Source organism: Pinus tabuliformis, chromosome J (genome assembly GCF_031772625.1).
Source record: "Pinus tabuliformis cultivar Carrire ecotype Pingquan chromosome J, CPIR1, whole genome shotgun sequence".
NCBI lineage: Eukaryota > Viridiplantae > Streptophyta > Pinopsida > Pinales > Pinaceae > Pinus > Pinus tabuliformis.
In genome coordinates this window covers 300,010,130-300,031,960 of record NC_142295.1, presented here as the reverse complement: position 1 = coordinate 300,031,960, position 21,831 = coordinate 300,010,130, and the positions used below count along the sequence as shown (strand labels likewise).

General features: G+C 34.6%; 1 pseudogene; it reads right to left on the bottom strand.

Moving 5' to 3' along the window:
• Window positions 1–1,220: 1,220 nt before the first annotated feature.
• LOC149226941 (non-structural maintenance of chromosomes element 4 homolog A-like) lies at window positions 1,221–1,907 on the bottom strand (annotated as a pseudogene).
• Window positions 1,908–21,831: the final 19,924 nt, after the last annotated feature.

Below are 21,831 nucleotides of genomic sequence, written 5' to 3'. Positions count from 1 at the left end.
GAGGCCCTTATCATTCATCAAGAAGAAGCATATAGTCATAGTCAAGGAAGGTCTAAAGCAGCACTCAGAGAGGCCCTAGACATAGTCAAAGGGAGGCCCTATCCACTATAATAAGGATCCATAAGGCAGCAATAAAGAATCCCTAGAAGTAATGTGTAAGTATTATGTTTTCCTGTAGGTAGAACATGTGAAAGAGAGGTTGTTTTGAGTGTTTATCTTGGGTGCTCTTGTAGGGAGAAGGGCTGAAGTTTGAAGTTTAAGATCACAACAAGAAGAGGCATTCAATGTGGGTTAAATAGGGTTGTTCTGTAGCTATTCCAGGAAGACTGAAGGGTTGAAAAGAGGCTGAGTATCTTGCTTGAAGCTTCAATTAAAGGATGAAACTCAACTAAAGGATGACTTAGCATAATAAAGTTCATGATGGCCTTTTACAATCATATACTTATGGATAAACCCAACTCTTATTATTGGGACCAATCCTAGTGTCCTGAAAGGTGGGATATAGAGGACAAATATGATCTCCCTTTATCCATTGCATTCCTCCCACCTTGAAAATCAAAAGGGGACATAATGAATTTCATAGAGGCATACTTAATAGATATATATTCCCAATCTTTTCCCATCTACTAGTTGTGCCTGCTTGAGCTAGGCTCAAGAAATTAGTCAATTAGAGCATGCATATTCCTACTTATTCTCCACACGCGTCTGGGTCGATCTCTTTATCCCTGTAGTTCCAGTAAAAGGGTTTGGGTAAGGTAAGGGTTGTAGCTAGTTTTTCGAACCTTCGTATTACATATATTTTTGCCTAGCCTAACCCTACTCTCATCTCTATGTATTCTCAAATTAAACCAATTACACAATCAAAAAATTTGTTCTTGTGTGGTATCTCAAAATACTTTTCAAACATAAAATTACAACATACTATCACAAGGAGACTAATCATGGTTTAACTGATCAAAGTTGACATCTTACATTAACAATTTCCTTTTATGTGATGCCAGTCTTCTGCCCAGGCCTTGGAACCATGCCTAAAGGGGTGCACTACATGACGAAGGGTTTACACTGCTAGTAAACTTAATTATAACTAATTGTGAGAACAAGATAGCATTGTTTATGTACCAGATTGCTTAAATTAAAGATTAGCTTCATGTACGAATTACAGTGCACTGATAGAAATGGAGATAGTTTCCAACAAAAATCACCCAAAAAAGTAGCAAAAGTCATATGAGAGACTTATTTCGCTTCTTCGATGTTGGTCTTTGAAGACCTCCACCACCATCATCACTTCCACATTCATCCTCCTGCACCTCAAGAGTTGCAGGTACCACTCTACCCCTGTTTCTTGAAATCTCTCTGATAGGAGTCTCCGCAGCCTTCTGAGAGAAAGGAATCATAAGTGGATTGGTTCTATGAGGCATCAACTCCTCACCACTTTCAACAACTTCCATCATCAACTTCCAGTTTTTAAAATCAAACTGAAAAACAAATTGGCTATAAGAAGCTTCTCGAGATGCCATTTTTGTAGCTCTGGGAGCATTTTTGGGGACAACAAAATGTTTTCCATTTTCATCGACATTTATTTCAACTCTACCATCCTTTACTAGAAATGATAATGCAAATTTGTTTTCTACTATCTGGGAAAATGATATTCTATTTAGAACCAAATTCTCTAATCTTGCTTGCTTTTGTTTTCGCAAAATGTTAAATATGCTTGCCATATTCTTGTCTGTCTTTTATTTTTCATCTTTCGGGGACTCTTTCACTGCTTCAGGTTGAGTGCTTTCTAGCGGCTTAGTCTGTTTTCTTTGTACTATAGCTTTCCTTTGCTTGGGTTCATTATCCATTGGTCCAAGAATTGTGCAAATTCCTTCCACATGCTGGAAAATAGAAGCAACTAAAAGCCCAATATTTATCCATGATATTTAGGTTTGATCGTCATTTCCCTCCAAAGACCTGCTTCCATATGCCTAGTCACTATAGTTTCTTAGAATATCACTACTAATAAAATCAACTGAAGTATCACCATCATTGTTTCGTGATCTGTTAATAGTAGCGAGGAGTGTGGATGTGAGATCAAAGAGTGTATCAACATCTGCAACTTGCTCACGAGGTCTCTAAACAAAATTGTGCAAGCTTTCCACTTTGCTAATTATAGCCTCAAATTTGCCAGATTCTACTTTTAAAATATTTTCTCTCTCCTCAGCAATTGAAGCCTTGAGGGGATGATAATGGTACCTTAATATACAATGTTGCACCATACTATAATTGTTACCACTACATGTAGTATCATCTTATTTCTCTCTTGAGGGCTTAATATGGCCTTGTTGTGATCCTTTTACCCCACGAGAGGAATATTCTAGTGTTTGACTCAATATTTATTCCTCTTTAACTCTAGCTTGGGTACCAAGCCTTCTACCCATCCTTTCTATCACCTGATTTTAGAGTTGATAGAAATGAAAATATTCAACCAAAGCTAGACGGAAGGTCTTGAAATTGAGATTTTTGATTGAAGAACTGTCGTGAAATGGAAAGAGAGCAAGAAAAGATTTTCATGTTGCATTGAAATGAGGGAGGGAAGGGAGTTGTGATTTCCCCTACCCTGAGAAGTCTTCTTTGTAATAGAAGAGGGATGAAGGCCCACTACAGTGGATATAAAGTACCAAGACATATGCATTATCGAATGAAATGTGTAGGTGCAGTGTGCCAATTAAGCGTGAGGATTGGGAGAAGTGACACATGTAGGAGAGTGGCCATATTATTGAAGAATTGTTTACATTGAGGAAGGACACCATTTGAATATGGTAAGAATGTCAATTCTAACGTGGAGAGTTTCCAACACCACTTTCTCATCTACATGAGGGAGTTTACAATTTGTATACCTTTGTCCCAGTCCCATAGTTAATATATTAGTGTGAGGATCCATTGTTTCATGATCCATATGTTGGATGCTTTGCTTAACTTGAGCTTTATAAGGAAATCCCTTTAGATATCCAGAACGTCTCAAAAATTTATTTGAACAATTATTGTCTTGCAACAATGTTTATTGATGATAAATTGCTTGGTAATGTACACATGCATAGAAGAGTGTGACTGATGGCATGGATACTTGGCCTTTCAAGTTGAAATGGCCACCTCTAAAGATTATAATATGTGGAATATCCTTTGAGCCTTTCTTTGAGATGGGATCCACGAAGTTGGACTGAAGACATCAAGGAACTCTATATTTTGACATATTCCAGCTGAATCACCAAACATGCAAGAGAAACTAAAATCAGGGGTTATATAAGTAATAGCCCCAATGTATGGGAAATCCACGCTTTTAGAGGAATATTTCCACATTTAATAATTGGATGAGGAAGTATATTTCTGTTACACTATGTGTTGTTATTGATATGTTTGGACATTTTGGGTGAACACTTGACCCATCTTCAAGAACATCCAATAACGTTCGAGTCCAAGACAGATTTAAAGAGATCATTTATTAAATTAGTTGTCCATCTATGAAAGACAAACAATTTTTGGAAGAGATACATCCTAGTTCTATCAAAGGAAATTGTGGACCATGTTAGGAAATGGATCAAAAAGGTTTTCAAAATGTCTACTAAAATTTGACATTTAGCATTGTCTTAGCATTTTCTTATCAACTTTCATGGAGGCAAAAAGTGATAGGAGAAACTTGCACGATAATGGTGGCCACTAGAATGAGAAACACAATGAATTAGAAAAATGGAATCTGTTGCTATGATGACACATGGGAAGATACTTATTACTCTCAATGTGGTTGTACAGGAAAAATAGTTTTTGCCTTTGAGTATAGTTGATATATTGTAATGTAGTGGTTGTTTCCCTACTGCAATAAAACAAATATATATCGATCTCAAGGTGGAAGAATAACACCAGTATACCTTCGAAGGATATGCGCTATGTGTTGTGCTCAATATCTAGGAAAGTCTCTATCGGCCATAGTGTGATGAAGCGATGGGTTCGGGTTTCCGTGCCAGTGCTGTCAAAGTATATTGATACAAGTAATGAAAAAACATATGTTCAATTCCCTGGAACATATCTTATTTTCGTTACTTGTCCAGGATAAATCCACGGCCATAGTTGAGAAATGTAATCAGGAGAAAATAAATATGTAGTTTATTTAAACAAATGTGGCATGAGTGGAAAACATATGCACCAAATTACAAAATGTGAAAGTCAAAGTTTTGTATAAATGTTTTAAATTAAAAAAAAATTCAAACAGTTGCCAGGAAGTTTAATGAATGCAACTGCCCAACACTAATCCAATGGCCATTCGAGGAGGGTCAAAGCCATCCATCAATATGAAGAGATCTATGAAAGAAAATAGGGACTTTGAAGAAGGGATCCCTGATTTTTCATATCCAAATGTTGCCCGATTATTGAGGAAGGGCCTAACGAGTTACTGAGGGTTTCCCTTTTGTTTTTGTTTCAATCTATTTTCATGCTTAGATTTTTGCTAATATGATGTCATTGGTGGACCTTAATATACAGCACTGCACCATACTCTGATTGTTACCACTGCATGCAATAGCATCTTCATTCTCTCTTGTTGGCTTATTGTGGCTTTGTTGTGATCCTTTTACCCCACGAAAGGAATATTGTAGTGTCTGTCTCAATGTTTCTTCCTCTTTAACTCTATATTGGGTACCAAGCTTTCTACCCATCCCTTCTATCACCAACTTTTGGAGTTGAGATCAATGCAAAAATTCAACCAAAGCTAGAAGGAAGGGCTTGAAATCTATGTTACTAGAAACCAGAAAGGGGAAACGAAACGAGAAATGACAACAAGATGAGAAACGAAGTTTGGAGATTTCACATTCAAGAAACGAGGAGAGAGAAAAACAAGACAAATATGAAACATACAACCAAGAATTTGTTTCACATTCAAGAAACGAGGAGAGAGAAAAAACAAGAAAAATATGAAACATAAAACCAAGCATTCATCATTAACATTCTCGAATATTATGGTTCATAGGTAGTTGCTCATAGGTTTTAGCTACTCAGATTGGCCATTCGTTAATACTTATAGTGATCAACAAAGCTTCCATTTCTCACATAAGCCATTCTTGAATACCCCTGTTTGATCCTCTTGGCTGGCAAATACAATAGTGAAGAAACTCTTGGCACCAAATTCAAGTTTGATTTAGCCTTTGCATTTTCCGGATGAGTACATGATCCCACATACATTGTATATATTCTTGGATGTGACATGAGTGGACCTCAAATTTGGGATCTATTGTATCATATTCCACATAGTTATGGGGTTATTTTTTTCATGGTTGGGTAACAAGATGGTGGAGATTGAGTTGATATCCATTGGATATAGAGCCAAAAATAGAGGGTTGTCTCGAACTATTGCCACTTTGTTATGGGAAAATTTAGTGTCTTTTCGAATGACTAACCCCTAGACCTAGTAGAAAGTCTAGAACAATAGTTAAAGTTATTCCATTTCTTTTCCTATAGCTAACAAATAAAAGAAAGAGGAGAAAAGTACTAACATGTATCTCTCGCTCGATCCCTCTTCCCTTTGACCGCTTTCGCTGCTCCCTTCCGCACTTAACTTGCTTGAAAGGTACCTGCACACAAGTCGAGATAGAAAACCATCAAAGCATACATATCAATATGATAACTAAACATATTATAGAATCAAAAGTACAATATACATCACATAACACATGAATGGGAAAAAGCATAGAACTCCTTATTCATAGAAAGGAAGATTACAACCCATGTAGATGCATGTTCGATTCAGCTTCATCCTCCCATCTTCAAATCCTTATCTCCTCATGGAAACAACAATTTGACATGATAACATTACTATCTCTACTAATAACATCCAAGCAGAATTCCTTATCTTCAGAAGTCTCAACCTTAGACTAGCCTTGAATGCTTGGTCAATCTATAGCTGAATGGAGGAGGTTAAGCCATTAATGACCCTCATGAATGCTTTTCCATATTTGGGAAGTGGTTCCATGGAGGAAGGGATAATGGATTAAGGTTCATTAATCTCCTTCCTCATCCAAAAGCTAGCCTAATCCCTCTAGAAACATCTAGAAGCATCCATTGGATGATCCTCATCCAATGGATTCATTGGAAAAATTCGATGGATCTCGCCCATCACAGGTGATACAAAGGCCAGGTGCTATGCATAGCACCCTGATAGTGTAGTGTTTGCCATTCATTACAGCGAGATAGAAGGCCACCTGCGATGGTCTACTTAGGGACATTTTTTGGATGAATGGTGTCATGAAACTCTTAGGAAGCAAGCGTGATGTAGGTTAACGTCATTAGGGAATGAAAACAACTATATTAGGGGTTGATAGACCCTAATATCACTAATCCAGAAGTTGGGGTTGATGTGCCCAAATTTTCCTATAACAGAAGCCCCCTAAAGCATGAAGTCGAAAATAACCATGTCGAGTGAGGTGCTTTACCACTTTAGGGAGAAGGTTTCGAACCGGAAGGTGGCCTGCATCAGTTACAATACAAGTATCATGATACTTTGACTTTTTCTCATAATTAGCTGAGGGAAGGCATACCCGTGCTCAGATTTATAAACTTTCATTACCTGTACAAATATAGTCGTCTACAGATACAGACCCATGAATGGTTGACCATAAATGTAAGGCCATTATACATTTGATATAGTACTCCTAAATATATTGTAGCGCAGATGAATGAAACTAGATCCGGGGTCTTCAATCTCATCCAATATTTCACCCAAGTACAAGTCTAACCATGTGAATGGATGATCTGAGGTCGAACATGGAGAGACATCGTCTGATTACCAGCCAATGATGTGAGCCATTAACAAAAGCGAGAGGAATCATCGATAATGATAATGACACTCAAGGTACTACAGTACATTTCGTAAGGTATGAAAAAAATGTTTTGATTTCGAACACCATAAAAAGTCTTTCGGTCGAAGGCCAGTGATTTCAACCTATTTCCAGAAGTGAGAAAGTGACCATTGATGTATGTAAGCCTCAAGGTACTGAAAGGGTGTTTCTAAGTCAACTTCTCGGATAATGTGCTGATGTCGACAAGAAGTGACCCATCGCAGGAGGGCCTTGATGTATCCCTCATCAACGACACAAAACAAGGTAAATGATTTTTGAGATGAAACATTGACTATAACAAAAGGTTCAGGAATGACAGGCATGAAAATGAAGGTTTATTGTATTGTAAAGGATAAGATTTTGAACTTAATGACTTCTCTTGAACATATCGGTGACACTGAAGTGAATTAGTAGCATTGACCCAAAACAAAGTGATGGATGGTATGATAGACCAATGGTGTGATAACCATCAAGTTGAATGATCCAACCCACATATTCATGGTGATGAGGTGAAAGTGTCATGTTCAAGAATGACCTGCTACAATAAAGTGTTCCCAGCTTTTTCCCATTTTTCCCCAGTCATTTCTGACCAGTACCTCTTTATTTTTTATCAAGCTTGAGGAGGATAACATATGCTTGTTTTATAATTCCATCCTTTGGGTGAATCCATCGCTATTTGATGTTTTAACGAGTCCAGCGAAGGTGAAACTTGGTCTTGTCTAGATGGACAAGTTTGTTGCTATTTGATGCTTTTAACGAGTTTAACGACAAAGATAACTCGGTCATTTTCACATTTAGAGAGTCTAAAAAGGGACTAAAAGGAAACTCCAAAAGTTATTTTTCGTACATTTGTCTCTCAAGCCTGAAAAAGAAGAAAACAATACAATAGAGAACCTATTGATCATGTTTGACCAACGAGTACCTTTTTCATAGTTAATCTATCTCAGCCCGAAAAAAGGGGTAAAACTATATTCAGTAGATATTGATTCTAATCAATTAATGAGGTAGAAACGAAAAGTGCTCGACAATCTTTTCATGTTTAGAGAGTCTGAAAATAGCTTAAAGAGGACTCCATTTTGAGGAATGAGTGGTGTCTAGGATAGCAACTAGTTCCGGTGATGTTGGAACTTCTCAAAACATGTTGATTTATGTGAAGAGGTTGGCTAATAAGACCACTCACTGCAACTTTCCCTCGAAAAAGGTAAAACAATCAAGTGAAAGCATATGATCGGCCAAAGGGATGGTGGCGATGGGATGAAAAAAAGCAAGGCTCATCTGACAAAAGAGGCTAATAGAATGGAAATCACGACGATTAAAATGGAAATGGGTTCATTTTTACACAAGCTTGAACAATAGGTAACTATGCTTGGATTCAGTTTCATGTTTACACAAGCTTGAAACAAAAAACTATGCTTGGTTTCAGTTTCATTTTTACACAAGCTTAAAATGAAAAACTATGCTTAGATTCAGTTTACATGCCCTCAACATGATGAAAGGGAAAATCTCCTTTAACGAGATGGAAGTCGCTGCAGTGAAGCAGGACGGTTATCCAACACCTTTTTGGCTTCGTCCAGATAGAAAAAGCTGAATGGGGTGATTCCCTTCACATAACCTACAGGGAAACTTAATTTTGCCACTAGGTGCATGCCCCCCAAGCTTCATTACGTTCACCTATGTAGACTACTCATGGCTATCAAGTGGATGGAATGAAGGCTTTTATACGAGATCAAGTGAAAGAATCGACTGGGATTTTATGAGATCTAATCAAAGACTCGACTTGGAACTTTGCTCTAGGGGACCTTGTTTCATTTTTAAAAGAGCTTGACACAAGACAAGGAACTCTTCTCTGATTCCATGTTTCATTTTTTTAAGAGGTTGAGAAAAGACCAGGAACTATCCTTATGGACCTGTTTCATTTTTTAACGAGGTTGACACAATGTAATAACTATCCTCGTACTCCTTGTTTCATTTTTTAACGAGGTTGACACAAGACAACGAACTAGCCTCGGACCCCTTGTTTCATTTTTTAATGAGGTTGACACAATAAAAGAACTATCCTCGAATTCCTTGATCACAACTCATAAGAGGTCATGAAAGAGAGATCTGGTTCCAATGCCCCCAGTACATGATGTACAACAGCACTGAATTGATCGTTAGATGATGTAGGTATGGAATAGGTTGCCACATAATTAACCCGTGGCAGGGATGATACCATTGGTATAAAAGGACCAGTTAGGGAAGATGGTTGACTAGGAGCCACATTTGGACCGGGAAATGAAAGCTGGTCAATGGTGATAATTCTACCTTCATGCGGGAAACAAATCACTTGAAAGAATGTTGAAGCAGTAGCTCCCATGTCGTAAACATAGTCGTGTCAAAGAAGTAAATTGTAATCTAAAGGGCCTGGGACTACCATCACGTTCAGATAAACATTTTTTCCTCCCAAATTAATAGGTAATTGAGGAGGGATCCCTAATGCTTGATTGGTTCCTCTGTTAAAACCCAACAGATTATGTGTAACAGGCACAGGCAGTGGTGAACCAAGCGTTTGCCAAGAATTTGAGGAAAGGATACTCACTAATGCACCTTCATTTATAATAGTGCTAGATACAATCAAATTACAAACTTTTACTATGATTTGGAATGTCACATAAGAAGGAAGGAAAACTCCTACCATTCGATTCCAATCAAAGGAAGTGACTAGACTACTTGGAGGGGGTACCATAAAAATGGAAGAATTAATCCCTTGAGTTACAAGAATGGGAGGATTTTCCTCTTGTCTTGATGGAACGGGAAGACTGCCCCCAAGCTCATTTGAATCTGATGAAACAAAAAGAACTTGAGTGGTATCATGTTCACTCTCTTCAGGAACGATACAATTTACTGAAGGTGAAATTAGGTCAATAGATACCTCGACTTGTTGATTTGGGTTGGGTAAAGACTCATTGGATTCACTTTTAGAGAGAGTGGTTTTGACCGACAGTTGATTTTGGTCAGTCAGAACATCAATTAGTGAAGGATTTAGGGAGAGTTTCCTATAACTAGATGGAAGTTGTTGTGGTGAAGCAGGACGATTATCCAACACTCTTTTGGCTTCATCCAAATAGAGACAAAGGTGAATGGGGTGATTCTGTTCACATAACCTACATCGAAACTTGACTTTTCCCTTCATTCCATGAACTTTACTATCACTAGTTGATGGTATGTCACCAACATGATCTCCAGAGGTTGATGACACAGGATGATGTGAACGAGAAGACCATTCTTCTATGATCTGAGGAATATCAGCACAATTTCAAAAAATATGGTCTCCCGCACAAAGTTTGCATGGATATCGAACTTTATGAGGCTTGACGAATGGTTTCTCATTAGATGTTGCATTCAAAGCAATGGTTTCTTGGTTTCCCTTCTTTTGAATTTGCTTCTTCTTCTTCTTCTTCCCTTTCTTCTTCTTCTTAGCCACTTGGTTACTAGTACCAATACTTTCACCAAGCGAAAAGAAAGAAGGGGAGGAAGAAACAACCGAGGAAGAAGGAAAAGGGTCAACTTTAGGATCAACTAGAGGTTGATTTTATCCAGTTGGAGGTGTACTCGATTGCAGAGAAATCAAGACATTTTGAACCAATGAGGTTAAAAAAAACCATACTGGCAAGCCAATGGTAAATCCTAGAAGGGACAATGTAGCCATATATGGAGCAACAATATTTCCAAATAGAGGAAAAGGACTAGTATTCCCATCAAAAGAAATTCCTTGATTGGTGGACTTCAGATTTTTCACCATGTGTTTCAACCTAATATCAACTAAAAAAACAAGCGTGGAGGATGTTATCTGCAGTCAATTAATTTTTATGACACTAGAACTTAACTTTGCTGTTTCATTTTTTAAGAGTCAAGAAAAAGAAAAAGATGACTCTAGTCGCTTTTGTTGTTTAATGAGCTTGAAAGGACAAGTGCTCAGATGAACCTTTTATTTTAAGGATTCGAAAAGGAACAAAAGTGACTACTCTGGAGATACTAAGCAAGAGGGTTTACCAAACTAATCACAAAACTGCAATATACACCTTAGTGGTAAATTAAAGAGAAATTACCGAGGATTTACTGTACGGTAGTTAGTCTTCCTAAATGCTGTGTTCGGTGCATTGTGATCGGTAAGCTGGTAGACTTGGCTTCCTAGGGATAGAGGATTTATGCCTATTGGGGTCTCCCACTATATACTCGACGGTAAAGGGAGCACAAGTCCATACTAGTACTTATCGATTCAGAGAGGAGGAATCACCCAACCTCAATGAGAACGACAGCCACTAGGTTTTAAGACACCGAAACACATCTCTAGCCTACACACCTCTAGATGTTTGTGTTAAATTCCAATGCATTTTTAGGTTAATTTTAGGTTGATCTTGCTTAAAATTTTCCTTTGGGTTTCACCACGTGATGTTTTTCCAAAATTCCTAAAAAAGCAACTAAAATGAGAAGCATTCTTTTCATTTGTTTTAAACAATGAAAATCCTAGCTACAAGGGATAGAGCAAACAAGTACTTTTTGGATCAAACAAAAAATAGCACTCACTAATGCATTTCCCTAACCATTCCATTTAAGCATACACAATAAAACTCTAAGATGCAATTACATGTATTTCTTTTTCTTTTCCGTTCTCCTTAATGTGAATTATGCACTAAGAAAAACAAACGAACAAATGATTCAAAATCTCTTTCCACATAAATGTTGATTTATGAAAATTTCACTTAAAGATAAAGGAAGACTAAATGACACTTTCAATTTTAAGGAAACAAAGATTTTCGACACTTAAATGAAAATATGAATCAGATGCACAAAATAGACCAATCGATTATTCTAAGAAGGAAGATTTTACGACACTTTGTATTTGACAAAACAATCAACTGAAACTACTTTCGACAATGGACTACAAATGATAAAACAAATACATAAACAAAAATTCAACAATCCAGTCTAAATCGGGTCGTAAAAAGGAAACAAAGACTGCTTTCAGAGACAAGAACTCATCTAAATTCAACAAGAAATTCTAACAACTGAAAATTGACTAAAGGCTTCAACTCCTAGATGGGAAAACTGATCCTAAAGGAATCATTGCAAGCCAGAGTGAGGGACAGTGTGATGCATAGCATTGTCTCTGTGCATAGGGTGCAATGCATTGCACCCTATCAGTTACAAAGGTGCTATGATTACAGAATGACAATTTTATGCTCAAAATTGACTCAAATTTCAGTGAATTGGACTTGAATTCGATGAGAAACAAAGGGTAAAGTATGTCAAAGTGTTCCAAGAGATTTATTAGCTACCATAAGGGATAAAATCTATCCCCAGTGGAGTCACCATTTTGTTATGGGAAAATTTAGTGTCTTTTTAAACGACTAACCCCTAGACCTAGTAGCAAGTCTAGAACAATGGTTAAAGTAATTCCATTGCTTTTCCTATAGCTAGCAGATAAAAGAAAGAGGAGCAAAAGTACCAACCTGTATCTCTCGCTTGATCCCTCTTCCCTTTGACCGCTTTCGGCACTCCCTTCTGTACTTAACTGACTTGAAAGGTACCTGCACACAAGCTGAGACAGAAAACCATCGAAGCATACATATCAATCTATTAAATAAACATATTATAGAATCGAAAGTACAATATACATCACATAACACATGAATGGGAAAAAGCATAGAACTCTTTATTCGTAGAAAGGAAGATTACAACCCATGTAGATGCATGTTCGATTCAACGTCATCCTCCTAGCTTCAAACCCTTCTCTCCTCATGGAAACAACAATTTGACATGATAACATTACTCTCTCTACTAATCGCATCCAAGCAACATTTCCTTATCTTAAGAAGTCTCAACCTTAGACCAGCCTTGAATGCCTAGTCAATTTATAGCTAAATGGAGGAGGTTAAGCCATTAATGGCCCTCATGAATGCTTTGCCCTATTTAGGAAGTGGTTCCATGGAGGAAGGGATAATGGATTAAGGTTCATTCATCTCCTTCCTCATCCAAAAGTGAGCTCAATCCCTCTAGAAACATATAGAAGCATCAATTGGATGAGGAATCCAATGGATTCATTGGAAAAATTCGATGGTCTCACCCATCACAGGTGATACAAAGGCCAGGTGCTATGCATAGCACCCTAATAGTGTAGTGCTTGCCATTCATTGCAGCCAGATAGAAGGCCACCTATGATGGTCTACTTAGGGACATTTTTTGGATGAAAGGTGTCATGAAACTCTTGGGAAGCAAGCATGATGTAGGTTAACTTCATTAGGGAATGAAAACAACTTAATTAGGGGTTGATAGACACTAATATCACTGATCCGAAAGTTGGGGTTGATGTGCCCAAATTTTCCTATAACACACTTGCAGAACCATAAATACTACAACATGTGTTTGAAGACAAAATCAAAAGAGAAGACTTTCAAACATTTATATTTAATCCATTATAATAGAAATCTAATATTTATAATAATATAAGTAATATATTTTATAGTTGAACTAGATACTAAATTGCTAGTTTATGAGAAAAAAATTAACTAAATTATTTAACTACTAATTTATAAAAATATATATATAATATCTATACACATTACTAATTTATAAAGGAGATTTGATCCCTTTAGGGTGTTGGTATATCCTAAATTAAGATGGATCTAGCCTAGTATATATTATTTACCATAATTATTGTTACAGTGAATAATGGCTATCTCATATTTGTATTTGCATTGATTAAATGATTTCATGTTTTATATTAATTATTTTAATGCATCATATATATGGTTTTGTATAGTAAATTTATTTTTATGTTAAATTTTAATAGTTAAATTTAGATATTCTTTCTTGATATTAGTTAATTTTTATTAATTTTCATTTTATTATGTTGGATCAATTAAAATTTGTTATGTGAGTCAATATTTCCAATTAACAAGTGTGGTTGATCAATATAGATAAGTGAAATAAATTATTAAATTGTGATATTTTTTTATTTCTACTTATTTAAATATTATATATAAATATCACTTGTGGTTATGACATACCAAACCATTAATTTTTAGTTGTTAAATATGATTATGTTAAAATAACTTTAAAAAAATGTTATTACCCATGGTTAGTACTTACAAAACCATTCTTTTTTAGTCCTTAGATTTGTTTATGTTAAAATAAATTTTGTAAAAATGTTATGGCCAATAGTTTTGTTATATTCCATGGTTTTGTACTTTATATTCATTTAATTTTGTAGTTTTTGCACACGGTTTTGTTAGATTCCATGCTTCTGTATTTAATATTTATTTAATTTATTAGTTTTTTCTCATCAATTTTCTTTCATAAATTAAAACAAGTGAGAGAGACCTTGAAGTCTTGAAAAGAAATGTCATAATCTAGGTATTTTATTCCAGGCCCCTCTTAATATATTTTTGGTTGTTAGATTTTTGTGCCAAGAGACCCTTTCCTAACCCATGGTTTTTGTCCATGGTATTTTTCTGCAATGCAGAAGGCTAATAACTAAAGCAACCTAGACCCATTTTAACTATGGATCAAGCATTGAGAGGATCAAATCTCTTCACTTAAAGAGGTTTGTAGCTCGAGAGAGAGAGAGATTTTTAATCTCTCTTGATGCTCGAGAGAATGAAGAGGAGTATTTCTTATAGTAGTAATCTTATTGGTTTTTTATTTAAAAATTATTAAATGATGGATTTCTATGTTGTATTTTGATTTTTGAGACTTGTTTATTTTTATAAATTTACAATTATTTCTATCACTATTTTTATGTAATTATGAAACTTTCCATATTTATCATAGTTGAAATTATGTTTGTATTATAGACTTATTAATCAATAGCTTGTTGCTCTTAAGCTTTATTATTGCAAATTAGCTAACATAATCTCCCTTATCACCGATGAAAAAAGTATTTATGGGATACAACTATTATTAGGATGGATGATAGATAATTATTATTTTTTATATATTAAATTAATGTCTTTGGTTGATGATATTTAATATTATAGATAGTCTAATAGTTGATAAAAGTTTCTATAAGATGGTTTTATCAAAATCCTTTTCCAATCATTTGAGAGGTTATAAACTAGACCAATGGCAAAAAAAATATTGGGTCCCAATGTTTATATAAAATAATTAATTAACTAGAAAAATTAACTAAATTATTTAACTACTAATTTATAAAAATATATATAAAATATCTATATACATTACTAATTTATAAAGATATATATAAAAAACCTTATACATTTAATTTATAATTTTATATAAAATTACACATTTTAAATATTAGATACAATCACTAAATCCACTTTTAAATAAAAGCAACACAAAAATAACCAAAAAAAATTGGAAAAACTTAACCATACAGTGCTACACATCAATGGCTACAATTAAAAAAATAACATAACTTTAACTAATAAATTCCCTAAATAGTCAACGTTGTTAAAGATATATTAAGCACTATTACAAGGTGTTGTCACTAGGGAGAACACCCAACCTATTTGCACTAATATGAATATAGTGACCATGATTAATCAATAAATATTGCATTAGTAACAGCAAAAATTAATGAAAGGAAACAATATTGTGAAGGACTTGAAGTTGAGATCATCTCTCTATGATGGGATATGGAAAAGTCAAACAAATGAAATGAGGATCTACTTCAAGTATTTGAAGAACAAGAGAAGGCGCTTAAAGAAGAAATTATTTAGTTAAGAATACAATTGCAAGAAGGAAGAAAATTTGAAGAAAGAAAGGGGAAGCAATATAAGGAAAGGGAAGATTAGTGTCAAAGACTAGAGGATGAGCTAAGTATTATAAAAGGTAAATTAGCAGAAAAGGAAAAACATTTGAAATTTCAGGATAGTACCAGGATATTGGACAATCTTCTCGATAGTCAAAATCCCCCCTCCATCAAATTAGGCCTTGGCTTTCATGAAACAATTAAGGGAGAATCTAGCTCACAAGATTGTGCAAGAAATCTTGAGGTTAACAAAGAAAACTCTGAAAATCCTGGTAAAGAATTAAGAAGTCAACCAAACCAGCAACCGAGAAAATTGAATTTTCAAAGGAAATCATTTACCTCCAATAAGTATGACAAAAATAGAAATGCCAATCCATTCTCTCCTTCGGTCAATGATGTTGAATGTTTTATCTGTCATAAATTTAGACACGTTGTCATCGATTGAAAAAGCAGATTGTACAGTCTTTCCACGGCTATATCATCAGCTTCTAGGTACTCAAGTTTCTTTAAGGAGTATTTTTTTACATGCAATGTATTTTGTCAGAAATCTTTTGATTGCAACGAGAGAAATATGAAGCATAAATATTATGATTCTCTTGCCCCCTTCTCTAGTCACGTAAGGTGTTATACCTGTAATAAGTTTGGAGATGTAGCAAAATAATGCAAGATCAAGTCAATGAATTCATACACACATTTTAGAAAACAAGTAGATTCCATCCAAAGCAAGAAATAAGATAAGAATATTGCTATCAAAAGACCTGAAAAAGATGGATCCACTAGCACTTCTCATATTAAGAAAGAGGAAGAGGAACAAGTGAAGTGTGGCCTTTCTCAGTGCACATTTGAAGCATAAGATCAATTGTATGTTGATAGCGGATGTTGTCATCACATGTCTAGAAACAAGAGAAAAATTATCTCTCTGAACAAAAACAAGAGTGGTAAAGTTATTCTTGGAAATATTGCACACACAAAGGTGCTAGGAAAGGGTAGTGGTGATCATTATGTTAAGATTACAGAAGCTGCTAATGTATTGTTGGTTGAAAGTACAACATTCTAAGTATAGGCCAAATAGCTGATAAAGGGCATATAATTGTATTTACATCAATTGGATGCAAAATTATAGAAAAAGGATGCATAAACGTAGACAAATTATATGTTCTAAATAAAAATCTAGGCATAAATAAGAATTCAAGTTCATCCTCTTCATATTTAGAGTAGGGGAAGATATTTTCCACTATGGTATATTATATATGATGTTTATTTCTAAAAGGATTGCAGAAATTCATGTGGAGCATATGACAGCTTGATGACAACTAGGTCTATAGTGCCAATGTTGCATGATCTCAAGGGGAGCTATGCATGTGTGTTATTTGATTGGTTCAACTTTAATGATGACTCCATGTGTTATTATGATGATCATTATTTTAATGATACTAATGTTCCATTTGGTAAATCTATTACGATCATGATGGATGATGGAGCCTTAGCATAGGCCCAGGGGGAACTTTTCATGAGCTTCTCATAATTCATTATCGGCGTTGTGGTTCCTTAGCACCAAGGAACATCGCAACTACTTATCTAACATTATTTTACTACAAAATATTTATGATTCCTATATGGTGTTTGGAATTATGATCTATGACAAATTCATATTATTGCTGTTTCTTTTTATATGAGTCTTCCTACAATCCTTATTTGATGCATCTTCATTGTTGAGGAGGATAGATATATATGTTGCTTGGGTTGTTGCTATGGAGTGTTCATGTTGTTGATTAGTCTTATCTTGCTTGAAACATTGTAAAAGGTATTGATTTATAGGTTGATAGGAACTTCACATATGTTTCTACTAAGATCCTTGTGATATCATATGCCATACTGTTATTGTTGATGGATTTCATGCATTTTTTACAGTCATGTACCATCATTGTCTCATTATTTTGGTGTATTTGTCAAGAAGTGAACCATGTTCTAAACATTATAATATTCAATCATGTATGGGCCCTATCAAGTCATCTCATGTATATAACCTTGTTGCTTTGGGTGATTGATGTAAACTTGGGATGACAAAGTCTTTGATTATGTTAGTCATGCTTATGGGAAAGATATGATTATGTAAAACCATGTATTTACTTTACAAAACCCTATATTTATATTGTATATCACTAGAAGGCCCAGTATATGTTCAAGGGGAGCATGGTTAGGTCATGGTGTTGATTAGAGTGATATCTTGTAGCCAAGTTCTTTGCTTCACATCAACAGATCAAATTTATATTGTTGATCATTGTAAGTGGATTATTTCTCTTGGCTTGGTGCTACCCTTTTCCCTTTATATAAAAGGGGGAGGGGGAAGGACTTGGTGTTTTGCGAGAGGTTGACATCAAGTCCAAAGGGGGATATTGCTGACATTATGACTAATGTGTTGTACTTGATGTCAATATAGATGTCAACTTGTCCATTATGTCATGATTTTGACACATTATGATACTATTGGTATGCATGAATAATTGATGTGCCTAGCTAGTTCAAGGATGGAGGATTTTTCCTCATTATTATAAAGGTATTACAAGTGTCCTAATGATTACATAGGTGTCTTAATTTATTACATATGAGTCACAAAATCTAGCTCAAGGTTTGGATCAATTGTAGAAGAATGGACAAGGATTGGAGTCGTTTGAAGGTGAAGACAACTAAGGGGACGTAGGTGGTTGATGGGATAATTTTTAATGAGTTTTTCGAGGTGTTATTAAAGCTTTATTAAAACTTGACATGACCCCTAGGATTTGGAAAAGGAATGTAAGAAGTTCGAGAAAAATTGAGCAAATTTTAATTGTGTTTTAACAGCTTTCAGAGCATGGAGACAAATTAACATGAGTTACCTTTGTTGGAGGAGCATTACCACCTAGGGTAATGCAGGTTTTGTGTTCAAGGCATGCTTTATAAAGAATTTCCTAAGGAGAGGTGCATTACTACGTATAAGCATGGAAAAAAGAGAAACTTAAGGCTAAAACCCTGGTTTTTTCCCAAGGTAATCTTCTCGAAGTTCGAGAAAGGTCCTTTTGATCCTGTCAAATTTTCCTATCAAAAAATCCATGGGATTCTCTCTTGGTATTGAAATGTGCAAAGATTATATAAGTATAAGGATATTGAATAGTTAGTGTGTGTATTTCTTAAGTTTCTTGTTTCTTGTTTCGAACAGGTGTGCACCAGGGTGCAGGAGCAGACTCAGATTTATTCCTCAATGAAAAATTTAAAGGATATCTGATGGATGTCTTCAATTATTTTCTTATTACTTGAATATATATTGGATTTATGAATATTTAAAGGACTTAACATCATGTTTTTGTTGCAAATCTAATTGAGAGAACGAAGAGAGAAAGGAGCAACATAGGCTTGATATCAGTGTGTTTTCTTTATATTGTATGCAGAGATTGTTGTGGTTTATAATAGTGTATATGTAGAGATCATAGTATGCTAGTTGCTTTATGTAGAGATATGTTATTTATTACTTGCTATGATAGAATTGTGTGAATTGCATTGTGACATAGGTCATGATATGTAGATATCCATGAATAGTGAGGTTTTGCAAAGATCGAAGATTAATATGTTGCATTGATAATGTGTATGCTGAGATCAAAATGAGCATTGAATGGAAGAGACTCTTGTATGTTGCTTGTACTCAAGTGTTTGATCTTTTTATAGAAGTTTTTTGTAGCATCTAAATGATTATATGTGACTATCATGAGAGTTTGCAAAGATCCTCTTAATTTTTTCTTATTTCATTAACAATGACCTATATGTTGGACATATACTTGTTCGCTTGGTAACAATAACTTGAATGATGATATTAGCATGACAAAGATCAATGATTTGTAGACATAGTTTTGTGTATACAGATGTAGAGATTAGTGTGACAAAAAGTATCATGTATGCTTTCCCACTAATGTTTGATTTGACATATATGTTGTATAGGTAAGGTTGCTTGACATTTAGAGCATGTATTGATGATATAATATGTGACTTTTATCCTTGAATTTTTTCCTAGCTAACAAAATATTTGTGACAAGAGATTGATGACAATAAGACTCTCTATTGATTGAGCTACATGTTAGTAAGGGTTGTATGTTGATGTAGAGACTTATGTGTAAAACTTGGTATGACAAATACTTGTATGTTTTCCAATGTTATGAATTTATGATGCTTCTTTTCATTGATAGGAACCTACTATAGACTTCATGATGTTGGTGATGTGAAGTGTCTAGCCAAAGGTATTTGATGTTTTGAGTTTGTTGTCATTCATATATTTGATTTGTAGAGATTGTATTTTCTCATAAAGAGTTTTCACATTGATATTATATTTTCTGCAAAACTAGATGTAGATGTTATTACATTGCACCAAGCACTATGGGGGAATTGCATGGGGGCGACATTCCCCCCTGCCACCGAGTTTCTGCATAGTGCTCAAGGCAGTGCCCCGAAACAATTTTTTTGAGGCAGACCCAACAATGGGGGCAGATACAAGGATGGTTTGGCAAACCCAAGGATGATGGCAAACCCAATGACGGTGGGTAGACCCACCCATGGTTTTTTATGCATGGTTTTGGGCATGACGGTTTTTCCCATGGTATTTTGTTGATCTGGTCAAGGAAACTATGGTTATGTTCTAATATAGGGTTAATGGATTGGGAGCTTATGAATGTTTCAAAATGTACATACTGTATTGTAACATTGAAAGGAATATAATGAAAATCAATGTAGTTTTCCCAGTTTTAGGTTCCAGAAGAAAAATCTCTATTTATATTGTCTTCTTTGACCATTATATATTTTCTATTTTTTTAAGAATTCGTTTGCAGGTAATTTCTATACAAGGTTAAAACCTTCACTCTTTTCTTTTAACATTGCATGATATGCTAATTGATGTTGTTAAATAATCAAATTGTTCTTGAAGAATGTTGTTTTTGGTCCTTGGACAAAGATATTTTATCATATTTTCAATCCTTGAATAGATATATTTCATCCTATTTTATCATTAGATGGTATAGGAGTGAAATAAGTCCTAGAAAGGAATGAAGAATATTTCAAAAATATGACTACCCCAAAAAATTTACCCATATCACCAATGACAGGGTGAAATAAAAACACTAGCCAAAAGCATGAGCATACACTCCATACATTACAAGTAACAATATGATCATTTTCTATATTTGAAACAAATTATAATATTTGAAGTCATAATTGGTAAATGATGATAAGGGTAGAGGTTAAATAGTCACTAAAAAAGTACAAGTTTAAATTTTTGGAAATGTCGCATGAAACATTCCCTTAGATGATTTCTACCGAATTTGAGAAAATAGTGTACAACGTAGAATGCATCAAGATCACTTATGAGAAATTTGTTTGTACAACAAAATGGATTTGATATTCTAATCATTGTAGTCACAACCCTATGAAAGGAATATGTAGAGTATAAAATTGAGAATTTACATTATCAAAATATCTTATTAAGGAAAATGTGGCATAGGTGTCACTCCATGTAATGTAATTTTGATTTTGATATAAAATGCATAATTTGTCTTCTTGCATTGAATTTTTTATTGTTCTATCAGCTTTTGGGTCATATATTATTAATGGTTTCTCATTAGGAAAACAATTTTATCATGTGTGACTCCCTTAAAAAAATTAATGTGCTACCACCTCTCCGGCATCAACATCAACAATATTAGAAGTTTTGGATTGTTTGCACAATAAACTAAACTAATTAATCCATTTGTGGGTATAGAGAACTAAATAGGATAGAATCAGAATATTTATTCCAAATTCTTAAGTACACCAACGTTTCATGTTGTAGATATCATATCTATGATATTCTAAAAATTCTAATGTGTAAATGTTTGGTTTTCTTATTTTATTTTTAGATAGGTGAATATGATATGTTCTAGAATACCAATAGATAGTGTGATTCCCCTCCAATAATCGGTCTAAATGTATGCCCTATTTCTACATAGTTGTAAATACAACTAGAGTTGTCATCCATAGAGTAGTTCTAGCTGCATGAGATGACACATGTACTTAACAATAAAAAGTATATACAATTCTCAAACATGGTAAGCAATCAGTTATTAATAGAACTATACTTAAAAGAAAAGGTTTCAAGTTTGGAGGGTTACGGCTTGATAGATGGATGGTATATAAAATTTCAATGAGTTTGTATGAGAA